This window comes from Mobula birostris, chromosome 7 (assembly GCF_030028105.1).
Source record: "Mobula birostris isolate sMobBir1 chromosome 7, sMobBir1.hap1, whole genome shotgun sequence".
Classification (NCBI taxonomy): domain Eukaryota; kingdom Metazoa; phylum Chordata; class Chondrichthyes; order Myliobatiformes; family Myliobatidae; genus Mobula; species Mobula birostris.
In genome coordinates this window covers 11,353,626-11,369,859 of record NC_092376.1, presented here as the reverse complement: position 1 = coordinate 11,369,859, position 16,234 = coordinate 11,353,626, and the positions used below count along the sequence as shown (strand labels likewise).

Below are 16,234 nucleotides of genomic sequence, written 5' to 3'. Positions count from 1 at the left end.
CCCTGAGCTGAACTCCCGAATCTGGAGAACTGGTAGACCACTATTAGTCTGGCCTCTACCCTTTGACCTGTTTGGCATGGATAACCCTACAAAGAGCCAAAGCAAAAGGCCCTGACTCCAGTCAACATGGCTGTCTGGGTCATTGACGCACACAACCCTCCAAACACTATGACAAGTTTGTGTTCTTGGAGGATTAAATAAATTGATATTTTTAAAAGCCCACCAGGATTGACAGGATATTTGTTGCTTTTCTTTTGTATTGATATAGTTGTTGTTTTCTATACTTTGCTTCTCTGTCCGTCTTGTTATGTGCAATTTTATCATTAGTTGTATTGTTTCTCTGGATTCATTGTGAATGTCTGCAAGAAAGTGAATCTCTGGGTTGTATATGGTGACATATATGCACTTTGATGATAAATTTACTTTGAACTTTGCTGATTGGGAAAGATTGGTTACTGGAGATTAACCCTGCTCTTGACTCTTCTCATGTGTTTCTGGTTTGGAGGTTCTTGGGTTTATAATAAAATTGTTCTGTTCTCAAGATACAGATCTGATTCTTCCTTTGAGAATGTAGTGAGCAAGGTCATCAATAATGCATTAGCCTGTCTTCCAATCCTCGTGGTGTTTCTCAGTGCCACACGTTTACTTCTCTGTATGGATATCTTGCCCCAGGGCTAATGCACTAAACTAGATATTATGTTATTGGCAGGTCCTCCTCAAGTTCCATACCAACTATGCATCGCACCACACTCAAACCTTTTAAGAATCAGAATTGAGCCCAGTCAGTGGTTATGTGAGCGGGGTAACAATAGGGAGAGGGAGAGGTACCCTTGGAATTGGCCAGTGTCTTCCATTGATTCAGGCAATGAGATCTAGACATCAGAAGGTAGCCAGGAGCAATCCAATATCCAAGTTATACTACTTAGTCTGAGCCATTGCAGAGGGCAGAGTCAATACGATTGTCTTTTGCAGCTCTGTATGCAGTCCTCTCATCGCTGAATCAGAAGGTCATACAGTATCGCACAATCCCTTAGCAATGTAGTCTGCACTAGGATACCAGGATGGTATTGATAGAGCACCACTCTGCTGCAAGTCCATGCCATCTTTCTGACGCAAAGATGAACTACACACACCTCTCTTTGATTGGGAGAATGTAGTTACAGTGCAGATGATGTGGAGAGTTTGCAGAGGGATATAAATAGGTTAAGTCAGCGGGCAAAAATATTTGAAAGTGAATGCCTAAGTTGAGGAATTGGTTCAGATTTCAGGTGAGAGAAGTTACCCGCACTGGTTCAGGAAGGTGATGCTTGATGGTTGAACCTGGTGGCGTGGGGCCTAAGGTTCATGTACCTCCAGTCCAAAGGCAACAGTGAGAAGACAGCATGGCCTGATGATGGGTGCTGCTTTCTTGCATCAGCGTTCCATGTAGATGTGCTCAATGGTTAACGGTGCTCAAAGGGAAAATAACACAAGATTTTTCATCCTTTCATTATAGTTCATGCCTCTGATCCAAGTAGCATCCTGGGTGAACTGTATCAGATTGATTGCAAGAATGTGGTGAGTACACTTAATCATAGAGTGAATCCTATGTACAAGAAGCACTCTTTTGGGTGTGGGTTTTTGAGTGTGCAGGTTTTCATCTCAGCTGGGCCATTTCGCAGTTCCACACTGTAAGTTGCTCAGCGTGTACTGTTACTAAAATGACTCTGTAAGGATGTTTTATTATGTGACACTATTGTAGTCCTAGCTCCGTGTAAACACACATTTGTTGACGAGGATGGGATTTGAACACACACTTGCAGACCTATATATTACCACAGTTCAGCCCCATATTATCTCTTATCCCTAAATTATTTTATGTATTTGCTATTTTAATTATTTGGTGATACAGTGCAGAGTAGGCCCTTCTGGCCCTTTGAGCCATGCCATTTCAGCAACCTAACCAACCCAATTAACCCTATCCTACGCACAGGACAATTTACAATGACCAGTTAACCTACCCGGTAAGTCTTTGGACTGTGAGAGGAAACCAGAGCATCTGGAGAGAGCCCACACATTCCATGGGGAGGACATACAAAGACTCCTTTCAGAATGGCGCCAGGATTGAACTCCAAACAGCAGAATTCCCCGATCTGTAATAGCAATGTGCCACCATGGCACCCAGTTACCCTGGAGAAGGTGATTTTCAAGTTACCTTGCTGAACTACTGCAGACCTTCCGGCTAGAGAAGCTCCCACGTTGCTGTTAGTGGTGAAGTTCCAGGATGTACACCCCAGCAATGTTGAAGGAGCAGCGATATATTTCGAAGCGACTTATCGGTGTTTGTGCCCCTAAGTGCCAGCTACTCTTAGCAGAGAAGCTCAAGGGTTTGGCAGATGTCCTCAGCGTACTCTGGTCGGCTAACTTCAGTTCATTTTGCAGATTGTGCACGCTGCAGCCACTGTGCACAAACAAGTAATATAATTAGAAGGTGAATTGGATTCCTTGAAATAGAGCCAGGGATGCTGGAAGGGGGTGAGGGGAGGGAGCTGATAGCCAAAGGCAAATTTTACCAATTACTCTGTCACTTACTCTTCTTCTGCATAGAAAGAGCTTCCAGTGAATCATTCATCAGAGGCATAGAGCCACAGAGCTCCACAGCACTGAAGGAGGCCCTTCAATCCATCTAGTCCATGCCAAGTCCCATAAACTCGCACATGCACCATGACTCTCCATCCCACCCCACCCCACCATCCATGTACTTATCCAAACTTCTCCTAAATGATGCAATCAAACCCACATTAACCGGCAGTTCGGTCCACACTCGTACCGCCCTCTGAGTGAAGAAATTCCCCTCAGGTTCCCTTTAAACATTTCACCTTTCACCTTTAGTCCTTAACCCATGACCTCTAGTTCTAGTCTCACCCAAACTCAGTGGAATAAGCCTGCTTGCATTTACCTAGTCTATCACACTCATTATTTTGTATGTTGTTGTTGTTCCTCTCCGCTCCCTGTGGCGCATCGGGTGGCAACCTTGCCATTTCCTTGGCACTTTGTTTTTTTACAAGGCCGGGAGGCTAGCTCAACACTCAACCCAGCACAGATGGAAAGCGTGCAAAGAGCCGGCCGGATTTAAACCTAGGACCACTTGCCTCAAAGTCCAGTGCTGATGTCCAAACACCACCAGCCGGCATAATTTTGTACACCTCCAACAAATCTCCCCTCATTCTCCTACGTTCTAAAGAATAAAGTCCTAACTTATTCAACCTTTCCCTATAACTCAAGTCCTCAAGTTCCAGCAACATCGTTGTAAATGTTTCTGCACTCTTTCAATCTTATTGGTATCTTTCCTGAGGTAGGTGACTGAAAGGTTATAGCACTATGATCAGTTCCTGCTCCTTCTGCAACCTCACCCCAGGCTTCACAGTCCATCTGCTATAGTGTTTACTGCTGTAATACAGGAGGCATGGTCCCAAAGCAACAAGGGGATAATGATCCAGGTATTGTGAGCAACACACACAAAATGCTGGAGCAACTCAGGTCAGGCGGCTTCTATGGTGGGGAATAAACAGAAGATGCTTTGGGCTGAGGCTTCATCAGGGCATTCCTGTTACTCCTGGAGAAGGTGGTAGAGAGCCACCTTCTTGAAGTACTGCAGTTCTTCACTCACTGGATGAACAAGAACCCTTCCAGGTCCCCATGAATTTGGGAATATTAGTCTAGCAATTCTCCTGCAAGGTTTTTATTTATTTAGATATGGCACAAAATAGGCCCTTCCATCCCTTCAAGCCATGTCCCCCAGTTACCTCCCGATTTAAACCTAGCCTACTCATGGGACAATTTACAATAACAATTTAACCTATCAACCGGTATATCTTTGGATTGTGGGAAGAAAACCGGAGCACCTGGAGGAAACCCATGCAGGTGGAATGTACAAAGTCCTTACAGGCAGTGGTGGGAATTGAACCCAGGTCACCTGCACTGTAAAGCACTGTGCTAAGCACTATACTACCGTGTCCTTTCTGACAGATGTTAGTTAAGGGATACATAGAAGCTGAGATGCTGTGGATATTGTAGTGGTTGGCATGATGCTATTACAGCTCGGGACATTCCAGAGTTCAGTAGGGCACCATTCTCCCTATGTGTGTGTCGATTTCCTCCAGATGCTCTGGTTTCCTCCCACAGTCCAAGACATAACAGTTAGTAAGTTAATTGGTCATTGTAAATTGTCCTGTGATTGGTCTAGGGCAAGGGTTCCCAACCTGGAGTACACGGGCCTCTTGATTAATGGCATTGTTCCATGGCATTAAAAAGGCTGGGAACCGTTGGGAACTGTTGTGTGTTTAATGTTTGTTATATTTGAGTAATCTTGTATAGTTTGATTAAGCATTCTTGTTTGTTCAAATAATTAATACTAGGTTATCTGTAAAAATATGTTAATTGCATACGTACATCCTCACACTACCTCAAGATACGTGCACGCCTCACTAAAAGCAAAAGACAAAGTATTTCAGGCTCCAGTGTTTCCCTTGAATTAATTTAATGTTTTGCAGTTACAAGACATAACAGGAACCCCTGGTCTCGGGTAAAATATGTGGGTTGCTGGGGCAATGCGGCTCTGTCTTTGCCAGAAGGGCCTGTTCTGTGCTGTATCTCCCTAAATAATTCTTCTGTTCGGTTTTGTAGGATGTTGTGAGATCCTTCACATCAGCCATTCATTGCTAGTCATACAGTATGGAAGCAGGCCACTCGGACAACCATGTTCATACTGAACAATGGGGACCTTCTTATACCTTACAGTGCTCGCCCTGTAGCCCTCTGTACTTAGGTGACTCAAGTGTTCATGTAGACACTTAGAGTTGTAGAGTCATACAGCGCAGAATCAGGCCCTTCTGCCCATCTCACCAATGTTGAGCAAGATGTCCTTCTAGCTAGTCTCATTTGCCTGTGTTGGCCCATATGCTTCTAAACCTTACCTAGCCATCTACAGTACTGTGCAATATACAGTATATATTTGTAGCTAGGGTGCCTAAGACTCTTGCACAGTATTGTATTTGTCATCGTGGAGCACAGAGCGCATTTGTAAACCTGGCGAGAGCAAAAGATGTTGGTAATGCCGAAGATGAAGCGCTGTGGGAGGGGTGTGGGACAGGTGGCAGAGAAGGAGTGCCAGGGGCAGGAGTGGGTGGCATGGGTGCAGACGCACCCAGCCCTGAGACGCCAGGCAAGATGATGTGATTCCAAACAATTGGTTTATTGATCACTACAAAATGTCACTCTGATGCTTCCCGCTCCCTCCCCTCTCTTTTCTCATTTTCTCAACCGTGATTCCCCCCTCACTGCCTCCTTCCCACTCTGTCAACAATAGAGATCCATAACAGAATCAAGTTTATCATCACTCGCAGATGTCATGAAATTAGTTTTTTTTTGCTGCAGCAGCAGTACAGTGTAATACATAAAATTACTATATTACTGTGCAAAAATCTCGGGCACTGGAGCTATATATATGTGCCTAAGACTTTTACATGGTATTGTACTTATGCAATTGTTGTCTTCAAAGTTGTCAGTGACTCTGCTTCCACCACTGTCTCAGGCAGTGTCCTCTGGGTACTCATTGTTCTCTGGATGAAAACGCACCTCCTCAGATCCCCATGAAAATAGGAATTTTAGTTTAGTATTAGTTCTGAAAGATATAATGAATGGAGCCAGAAGCAGGGGAGTTTAGAAATGGTTCTTGTGTTGGCTCTACCCTTGATCCTTCTCTTCCTCCAGTCCAGTTCGTAGATTGGGTGGCATGATAGCATAACGCTTTACTGCGCTATCGGTCAGTCATCAAGGTTGAATTCCAGCCACAGCCTATAAGGAGTTTGCATGTTCTCTCCATGTCTACGTGGGTTTTCTCCAGATGCTCTGGTTTCCTCTCACAATCCAAAGCCCTACAGGTTAGGGGTAGTAAGATGTGGGCTGGCTTTGTTGGCTATATTGATATTCGTGGGCTGTCCCCAGCACAACTTTGGACTTTGACATAAACAACACATTTCACTCTGTGTTTTGATGTTTCAATGTACGAGTGACAAATAGAACGAATTTTATCTTTTTTTCTTTATCTCTTCAGTATATTGGTGAATACAACTGATAGTTCCCACTAGCCTTAATGGTCCCAATAGTATTAATGGTAGGACTCTTGGCAGTGTGGAAGATCAGAGGGATCTTGGGGTCTGAGTCCATAGGACACTCAAAGCTGCTACACAGGTTGACTCTGTGGTTAAGAAGGCATATGGCGCATTGGCCTTCATCAATCGTGGGATTGAGTTTAAGAGCCAAGAGGTAATGTTACAGCTTTATAGGACCCTGGTCAGACCTCACTTGGAGTACTGTGCACAGTTTTGGTCGCCTCACTACAGGAAGTGAAACCGCAGAAAGGGTGCAGAGGAGATTCACAGAGATGTTGCCTGGATTGGGGAGCATGCCTTATGAGAATAGATGAGTGAACTCGGCCTTTTCTCCTTGGAGTAACGGAGGATGAGAGGTGACCTGATAGAGGTGTACAAGATAATGAGAGGCATTGGTTGTGTGGATAGTCGGAGGCTTTTTCCCAGGGCTGAAGTGGCTAGCATGAGAGGGCACAGTTTTAAGCTGCTTGGAAGTAGGTATAGAGGAGATGTCAGCGGTAAGTGCGTAGAATGGGCTGCTGGCGGCAGTGGTGGAGGCGGAAACAATAGGGTCTTTTAAGAGATTCCTGGATGGCTACATGGAGCTCAGAAAAATAGAGGGCTATGGGTTAAGCCCAGGTAGTTCTAAGGTAGGGGCATGTTTGGCACAGCTTTGTGGGCCGAAGGGCCTGTATTGTGTTGTAGGTTTTCTGTGTTCAAAGTTTTCTAGCTTGTTACTATCCGTCACCACATTGTGATTTGCAATGGATTTACCACTGGGGCTTTGCAACCCTCGTCGTTCACAAAACACACATGGCGAGGAGACTGGTACCCGTGAAGTGCTGAGACTTGTCTACAACTCTCTGTAGTTTCTTGTGGTCACTTGCAAAGCTATTGCCACACCAAGCCATTCTGCATCCAGACAGAGTGTTTCCTGTGGTACATCAATAAAAATTGGTAAAAGCCAACAGGGACATGCCAAATTTCTTTCGCCACCTGAGGAAGTAGAGGTGTTGGTGAGCTTCCTTGTCTGTGACATCATTGTGGTTGGACCAGGACAGACTGTCGGTGATGTTCACACCTAGGAACTTGAAACTCTCAATCTCAGCACTGCTTTCGTTGACAGAAGCATCTGCGTCACCCCTCTTCCTGAAGTCAACGACCAGCAATTTTGTTTTGTTGATGTTGAGGGGAAAGGTCATTGTCACGACACCTATCTCCTTCTTGTACTCTGACTCATCACTGTTTGAGATGTGGTGCACTACACTAGTATGATTTGCAAGTATTTATATGGAGTACTAACACTGACTCAGACAACTTGAACTGCTCTGTCTGTCTCGTCCCAAAATTATAGGAAGTACCATTGAGCCTTGAAGGACAACTGTCTGTGAGATAGTCCCTTTTTATTGGCATCAATTGTTTTAAAGTCAAGTCAGGTTTATTGTGATATGTCGAAGTCAAAGTTGAGTTTATTGTCATATACACAACCTATGGACTCACTTTCACGAACCCTACAAGTTATGTTCTCAATATTATTTATTTATTTATGATTTTATTTTTGTACTTGTCTTTTGCACATTGGTTGTTTGTCCATCTTTGAGTGTAGTTTTTATTAATTCTGTTGCGTTTCTTTGTATTTACTATGAATGTGCACAAGAAAGTGAATCTCATGTGGTGACATGTATAGTATGCACTTTGATAATATATTAACTTTGAACTTTGCGTGTCTGCACAGGCGTGTGGAAAAACTTACTTGCAGCAGCATCACAGGCCCATAGCATGATGTAAGCAGGGTTCACAAGAAAATCATGCTGAACAAAAATTATACAAAGTTTTTATAAGAAAACACCACCACAGTTAAAGCAATTTTTTAAAAAAAAAAGTCAATTTAGATCAGAGTAATCAAAGTGGTCACAATGTTGCTAGAGGTAGGGGTTAAGATTGTGCTGGTTGCTTCATGGTACAATGAGCTGGAGGTATATTTTCTTTAATTACTTACAGCAGCATCCAGACACATACAACATATACAGAAACACATAGAATACAAACTATACACAAATTATACATAGAATGGCATCATACCATGGGAGAAGGAGCTAGAAAAGGTAGCAACAGCAGTTTATGCAGACTGGGTGACTTCTTCCAGTTTGTCTACGAAACAGCTTATTCTTCTTCTCTTATGTCTTTTCTTTCTTTCCAAGATGGGGTGCTGTTGGAGCTCATGATCTACGGTTCAAGCTGCGGCTCTTCACAAACAGTGCATTCTCGAACTAGCTGTGCAGCCTGGCACTTCACTATCTTGAGGAATAGACTGGAGGACATCCTCCTTCAGGGACCAGCCCTGAGATGACCCAGTTCCTCGCCAGTTTCGCCATCAGAAGTGACATGAGAGGCTGAGACATTGGGACAGCAGGCGATGTGCGCATCTGTCGGAGGAAGGCCCCTGTACTTGAGCCATCCCACTCGCTCTCTGTCTTTTGATGGTGAGTGGGAGCCTCTCAATCCTTGAGCCAGGGGGCTTGGAGAAGCGATGTGGAAGATTGTAACATTGGAACAGCGAGCTGCTGGTCTTCCGCTCTCGTTTCAGGAGTGTTCTCTCTCTCTCCCTCACTGGAGAGAGAGAGCCTGTCTGACATACCAAAGTGCTGGGTTATGAACTGTGTGGGTTTTGTTGGACACTGGATCATGGTCTCTTCGAGGGCTTTGCTACTGCTTGCAAGGTGAGGTGGGGGAGTCGGTGCTTCTGCTGGTGCAAATGGGGTGGGAGGGGGAGGGTTGATGCTTCTGTTAAGTGCTGTAGAAGCGGGGAGAGGTGGCTTCGGGGTTTTGATGTTTTTATCATTCAGTCTATGGGGTTTCTTGTTTTGTGGATGTCTGTGAAGAGTAAGAATTTCAGGTTGTAAACTGTAAACATTTGCTGATATTAAATTGAACCATTTGAAAAAAAGACTGATCAAAAACAAGATATTTCAAAGGTTTCAAAGTTAAATATAATGTCAGAGAAATGTATATAATATACATTCTGAAATGCCTTTACTTTGCAACCATTCACAAAAAAGAGAAGTGCCCCCAAAGAATGAATGACAGTTAAATGTTACTAAAGTCCCCCTGCAGCTCCCCTCCCTCCCGCACCAGCAAAAAAAAATAATTGATATTGGCCACTGAGCACTCAAGCATGTACAAAGCAACAGCAAAGACACAGACTTGCAGTACTCGAAAGACTGCTCATTCACCTGGTATTCGACATACCACAGGCTGTCTGTCCCCCTAATAGCGGGGAAAGGGGTGTCTTCGTTTCACAGCGAGAGGGGAGACATAATAAACAACTCACCGGTTACGATGTTAAAAGTCTGTTGCGTCGCTTTTTCCAAGCTCTGTCCCCAAAGATCTCAGGAACACAGCCTTAGATCTTCCATCTCCCATGACATACCGATCTCCTACCCAGACACTGACCTCCGATGCCCCCATCCCCAGAGCCACAAAATCTTGGACCTCCAAAGGCGAGCAAAGCTCTTAGGCCATGCCTTGGCATGCCGAATAAAGATCAGTCATGAGACCCCAAGTGTGGGTCCCATTCCCACAAAGAATCGTAGTCAGCGTGTATCTCCAGGTCAGGGTCTTCAAAAGAACCCTGAAAGGGAAAAACAGAGATATTAAAGAAGTAAATAGAGCTATTTGCAAAAATGCGCAAGCAAAGTAGTCGCCATTAGGCACCATTGTCTCCTCCTCCTCAAGAAAACAACGATTTAATGGGAGACAAGTCTATGGTGATGCAAAAGGCGCTTCACAGTGTTCCTCTGCTGAGGTAGGATTTGGGTTATGCAGGTCAGTTTAAGACCCTGATGGTTGTAGGAAGGTAGTTAGAAACACAAAACCTGCAGCACAATACAGGCTCTTTGGCCCACTAAGCTGTGTGGAACATGTACTTACTTTATAAATTAACTAAGGTTACCCATAACCCTCTATTTTTCTAAGCTCTATGTACCTATCCAGGAGTCTCTTAAAAGTGCCTCCACCACTGTCACTGGCAGCCCATTCCACGCACTCACCACTCTCTGCGTAAAATACTTACCCCTGACATCTCCTCTGTACCTGCTTCCAAGCACCTTAAAACTGTGCCCTGTCGAGCTAGCCATTTCAGCCCTGGGAAAAAGCCACTGACTATCCACACGAACAATGCCTCTCATCATCTTATACACCTCTATCAGGTCACCTCTCATCCTCCGTCGCTACAAGGAGAAAAGGCCGAGTTCACTCAACCTATTCTCATGAGGTATGCTCCCCAAACAAGGCAACATCCTTGTAATGTCATGGTCCGGTCCGTGAAATCCGTATTCCAGTTCACGGTCCAGTCCATTGACCCTTGCTCCAGGTTTTCCTGTTCACCCTGTTTCTGTTCCTGTTAAGCACTAATTAAGGCAGCTGATGCCTGTTGGGGCTGGCTGCATAAATACCTCCAGAGACCAGGGCGTGGCTGCTGGATTGTTCGTGTCCATACTCCTTGTATCCCTTCCTCTGCCTTCTGTTTCCTCTCCTGAAGCCTAGCCTTGCCTTGTCTTGCTGGTAACTCTCGCCTCGTCTCGCCTGCAGTCTTGTCCTGGAGCCACCCTGTACCTAGTTCCTTCTTGTCCCTTGCCTCCACCCAGGTAAGCCAGGCCGTCTTGCCTTTACCTGCGGTTGGTTCTGTCCCTTGCCACCGTCGGGTGGTGATCCGCGCCCTGCCCAGGTGATCCACGCCCTGCCCAGGAGGAGCCTGCCTAGCCCCAAACCTGGAGACTCCAGCCTCCTGCCTAGCCCCAAGCCTGGAGACTGGAGACTCCAGCCTCCTGCCTAGCCCCAAGCCTGGAGACTGGAGACTCCAGCCTCCTGCCTAGCCCCAAGCCTGGAGACTCCTGCCTGCCTGCCAAGCCTCGTCCTTGCCTAGTTCTGGGGTCCGAGCCAGAGGCAAGACCCAGGTACTGGGTCCTTGTCCAGTCTCTGGCTCGGAGTCCAAGCCTGGGCTCCTAGCTCTCTTGTTCAGTCCTGTTCCGGGTTCCCGGTTTTCGTGTCCATGTCCTTGCCCTCAGCCTGTATCCTAGTCCTGTCCCTAGTACTTCAGTGTCTGTGTCTTGCACTTGGGTCCGTTCCCAGCCACCTCCTTATGACATGTAAATCTCCTCTGCACCCTTTCTATGGTTTCCACATCCTTCCTGCAGTGAGGCGACCAGAACTGAGCACAGTACTCCAAGTGGGGTCTGACCAGGGTCCTATATGGCTGCATCATTACCTCTTGTCTCCTAAACTCAATCCCACGATTGATGAAGGCCAATGCACCATATGCTTTCTTAACCACAGAGTGAACCTGTGCAGCAGGTTGTTCTGAACCTGTTGGTGTGGGTCTTCAGGCTTCTGTAACTCCTCCCAATGGTAGCGGTTAGAAGATGGTATGACCCACAGGAATGGATGTGGAGAGGATGTTTCCTATGGTGAGAGAGTCTAAGACCAGAGGACACAGCCTCAGAATAGAGGGACGCCCATTTAGAGCGGAGATGAGGGGGAATTTCTTTAGCCAGAGTGGCAAACTTGTGGAATTCATTGCCACAGGCTGCTGTGGAGGCCAAGACATTGGATATATTTAAGGCAGAGATTAATAGGTTCTTGATTAGACAGGGTATGAAGGAATACGGGGGGAAGGCAGGAGATTGGGGCTGAGAGGGAAAATGGATCAGCCATGATGAAATGACCTAATTTTGCTCCTATACCTTATGGTCCTACAGCCTTTCTCCAACTTCAGCTTGAAGTAAATGACTGACTTGTTATCAATTCTGCAACGCTTCGTCCCAGCAACAAAGAGTCTGTATATCTTAAGTGCTGGGAATTAAATCACATGCCTCCAAATATATAAATATGGATCACTATTATATCTTGCTGGCTATAAATAACATCCTTTTTTTTAAGTAATAATAGAAATTGGCCTGACCTATGAGAATCGCTAGCAAAAAAGATCTGTGATATCGGGAGAATAATGGTGGCTTTCAGGACTCAAGGGTGCTTTGTTTCTCCACTGTTGTGTATCACAGTCAGAGGATCCTCACAGACGAGAGTGTTTCAAAGAAACCAAGTCACTCAATAAGCTACCCTTGTTGATAACGCCCTGGATGTATCTGCAATCATAGTGTGGGGAAAATTGGTAAAGTGATCTCTTGACATATGGTCTGAGTCTGTGCAAGATGCCAGTGAGAACATTAATTGGGCCATCATGTCAGGCAAATTGTGTTTAGACTACAAATCCTTATGTTTAATCAGTGGAGTCTAAATTGATATTTTTACTTTCTCTGCTATCTTTAGGCAACAGCAAATTACACAGAAGTACTTATCACGGACAGGAGGGAGGTTAATGGCAACCAACCCTTCCGTACAACACTGAAAGCCAAGCCTCAGAGTCATACAGCATGGAAACAGGCCCTTTGGCCCTACTGACTGTGTTACCCCCTAGTCCCATCTGAGAAACAGAAACCTTTTAGGACAACATCATAAGACCGTAAGACATAGAAGCAGAATTAATCCATTCAGCCCATTGATTTTGTTACGATTATATCAGGCATTCTATCATGGCCAATTTATTATCCCTCTCAACCCTGTTCTCTGCCTTCTCCCCGTAACTTTTGACACCCTTGAATAGGCATCCGTTAGTCTTGTGAGACCATGGAGTTGCACCTTGGAAGGTTTCCAGGGCGCAGGCCTGGGCAAGGTTGTATGGAAGACCGGCAGTTGCCCATGCTGCAAGTCTGCCCTCTCCACGCCACCGATGTTGTCCAAGGCAAGGGTATTAAGACCCGTACAGCTTGGCACTGGTGTCATCGCAGAGCAATGTGTGGTTAAGTGACACCCTTACTAATCAAGAAAACTAGTTCTGTAGAAAAATTTGCCAAGAACAGTCGTGGTCTTTGCCGGCTGGTGGTGTAGTAACATCTACAACGCAATTCGCGGCAAGTGATCCCAGGTTCGAATCTGGCCGGATTTTTGCAGGCTTTCCATCCATGCTGGGTTCAGCATCGAGCTAGCAACTCGGTCTCGTAAACAACAGACAGAAATGCTAAAGAAACAGCAAAGTTGCTGCCCGATGTGCCACAAAATGCGGAGAGGAACAGCAATTCATGGTCATGACACCATGATCGTCTGCATCATATAACACGGCACATAATGATAGCGACGACTAATCAGGATCCTATCAACATCCACTTTCAGTATACCAGGTGACTTGCCTACACAACCATCTGTGGCAATGAATTCTGCAGATTCACCACCCTCTGGCCAAAGAAATTCCCTTTCATCTCTGTTCTAAAGGGACGTCCTTCTATTTTGAGGCTGTGCCCTCTGGTCCTAGACTCTCGCACTATAGGAATTATCCTCTCCACATCCGCTCTATCTAGGCTTTTCAATATTTGATAGGTTTCAAAGAGATCGCTGTCATTCTTCAAAACTCCACTAAGTACAGAGCCAGAGCCCTCAAACGTTCCTCGTACTTAAACCCTTTCATCCCCAGGATTATTCTCGTTAACCTCCTCTGGAATCTCTCCGATGCCAACACATCCTTTCTTAGATAAAAGACCCAAAGCTTCTCACAATATTCTAAGTGTAGTCTGGCCAATGCCTTATAAAGTCTCATGATTACAGCCTTGCCTTTTATCCAAGTCATCTTGAAATTAATGCTAATATTGCTTTTGCCTTCCTCACCACCGACTCAACTTGCAAGTTGAAAAAGCCTAATTGTTTTTTTTTTTGTTCTTCAGAAATCCTGCCTAACCTGATTTTGCTATATTTATAGAACAGCACTTTTGGCCTCAAGATTTTATAACCATTGAAGAGAAGTCACTATTGTAACATAGGAAACACGGCAGCCATTGTTAATCGTGGCTAGGCATTCAGTGTTTTATTTATTGAACGATACAGATTGGGCAGAGGAAGAACTTGTCTAGTCCTTTATATCCACTTATAATGAGAGCAAGACGCTATAGGAGGGGGAGACAGAGGCAATGAGTGGGGTATCACGAGGAGGCATGAGAGTCAGTGAGTTAAAAAGCCCGGTGTTAGAGTTCAGGGTCCTATCTTCACCTAGTCCTGGGGTTAATACCAAAGATTGAAGCCCGAAGGTCAATTAGAAGTCTGGAAGGCAAAGTTTGATACCCGAAGTGTGGAGACTGGAGACGAGAGGCCTGGCGTTGGAGGACTGTCACTGTGTGTGGACGGTTGGGAGGGAGGGATGGGGCTTGTTGATGCTTGGGTGCTTGTTGTGTTCTTTCGTTGTATTCTGTGTTGTTCTTCTGAACATGATGGCCATGCTATGTTGGTGATGGAATGTGTGGTAACATTTATGGCCTGACCCCAGCACGTCCATAGGTGTGTTGGTTGTTAATGCAAACAACGCATTTCAGTGTGTTTTGATGTAAATAAATGAATCTGAAATCTGAATTTGAACTCCCCCACTCTCATCATCATCAGGGGTGCACCACAAGTCCCTTGCTCTACTCACTTTACACCTATGATTGTGTAGCTAAGGAGGTCCATCCTCTGACCAAAGTATGCATAGCTCCACCCTCTAGCTATTTCCTTATGTAGAACTATTTTACTTGGGATGCCATGGTCGCATAGCAGTTAGCACGATGCTATTAAAGTTCGGGGCTTTCCAGAGTTCGGAGTTCAATTCCAGTTCCTTTCTCTAAGGAGTCTCTGTACATCCTCCCTGTGGAATGTGCGGGTTTTCCCCGGGTGCCCGGGTTTCCCCCACACTCCAGAGATGTACCGGGTAGCATAAATGGTCTTTGTAAATTGTTCCATGGTTAGGCTAGGGTGAATCAGAGTTGTGGGCTTGCTGGGGTGGAGTGGCTCGAAGGGCAAAAGGCCAACTCCGTGCTAAGTAAATAATGCATACATACACAAGTACAGCTCCAATGTCATACTTACGTTTTCTGATAGCATTACTGCTGTTGGACAAATGAAAGGTGGTGATGAATCATTACATTTGAGACAAATTTTAAATGTGGTTGAATGGTTTCACGACAACAACATCTCACTCAGTGCCAGCAAAACCAAAGAGCTGATTATTAACCACAGAAAGAGGAAACTGGAGATCCATGAGCCAGTCCTTGTTAGGGGATTGAAGGTGGAGAGGGTCAGTAGCTTGGTATTAACATATCAGACAACATGTCCTGGGATCAGGTACTTCCTTGTAAGTACTGTCACGAGGAAAGCACATTAGACCTCTACTTTCTTAGAAGTTTGTGTAGATTCAGCGTATCATCAAAAACTTCGGCAAGCTTCACAATGCAGCATATCTTGACTGGTTGCATCAAGTTCAAACTAAATTTATTATCAAAGTACATATATGTCCCCATACACAACCCTGAGATTCATTTTTGTGGATATACTCAAATCCACAGAATAATAACCATAACAGAATTATTGAAAGACTGCTCCAGCTGCTGGGCATTCAACCAGTGTACAAAAGGTTTCAAACTATGCAAGTACAAAAAGAACAATGTAATAATAATAAATAAATAATTATCAAGAACATGAGATGAAGAATCCTTGAAAATGAGTTGATAGGTTGTGGGAACATTTCGACGATGGGGCAAGATAAGTGAAATTATCCCCTTTGGTTCAAGAGCCTGGTGGTTGAAGGGTAGTAACTGTCCCTGAACCTGGTGGTGTGCATCCTGAGGCTCCTGTACCACCTTCCTGTTGGTGGCAGTGAGAAGAGAGCATAACCAGGGTGGTGGTGGTGGGGGGGGGGGGAGTGCGGTCCCTGATGATGGATGCTGCTTTCCTGAATCAGCATCACAGATTGATATGGAAACACCAATGCCCAGGAATGGAAAAGACTACAGGAAATGGTGGATAGAGCCCAGTCGGTCACAGGCAAAGCCTTCCCAACAATTGAGTGCATTTAAATAGAGGATGTTCATGGATTCTATTGTATTTCTTTAAATTTCCTATAAATGTCTGAAAAATTAATCTCAAGGTAGCATACGATAGTATATACATACTTGGATAATAAATTTACTGTGAACTTTGAACTTTTTCATTCCTTGGGTTAACTAAAAAAAGCAAAGCCTTTGGTATAA

General features: G+C 44.9%; 1 long non-coding RNA gene across 2 annotated transcripts in view; it reads left to right on the top strand.

Moving 5' to 3' along the window:
- The window catches only part of LOC140200012 (uncharacterized), a 28,105-nt gene extending 12,236 nt beyond the window's left edge, over positions 1-15,869 (top strand). The window contains exons 2-4 of one of the 2 annotated variants that reach the window (XR_011886543.1): positions 1,496-1,557; positions 8,333-8,851; positions 12,459-15,869. This is a non-coding gene — a long non-coding RNA (uncharacterized lncRNA). Of the gene's footprint in view, positions 1-1,495; positions 1,558-8,332 lie in introns of both variants that reach the window. The other variant, XR_011886542.1, reaches the window with a different exon arrangement.
- The last annotated feature ends 365 nt before the right edge of the window (positions 15,870-16,234 follow it).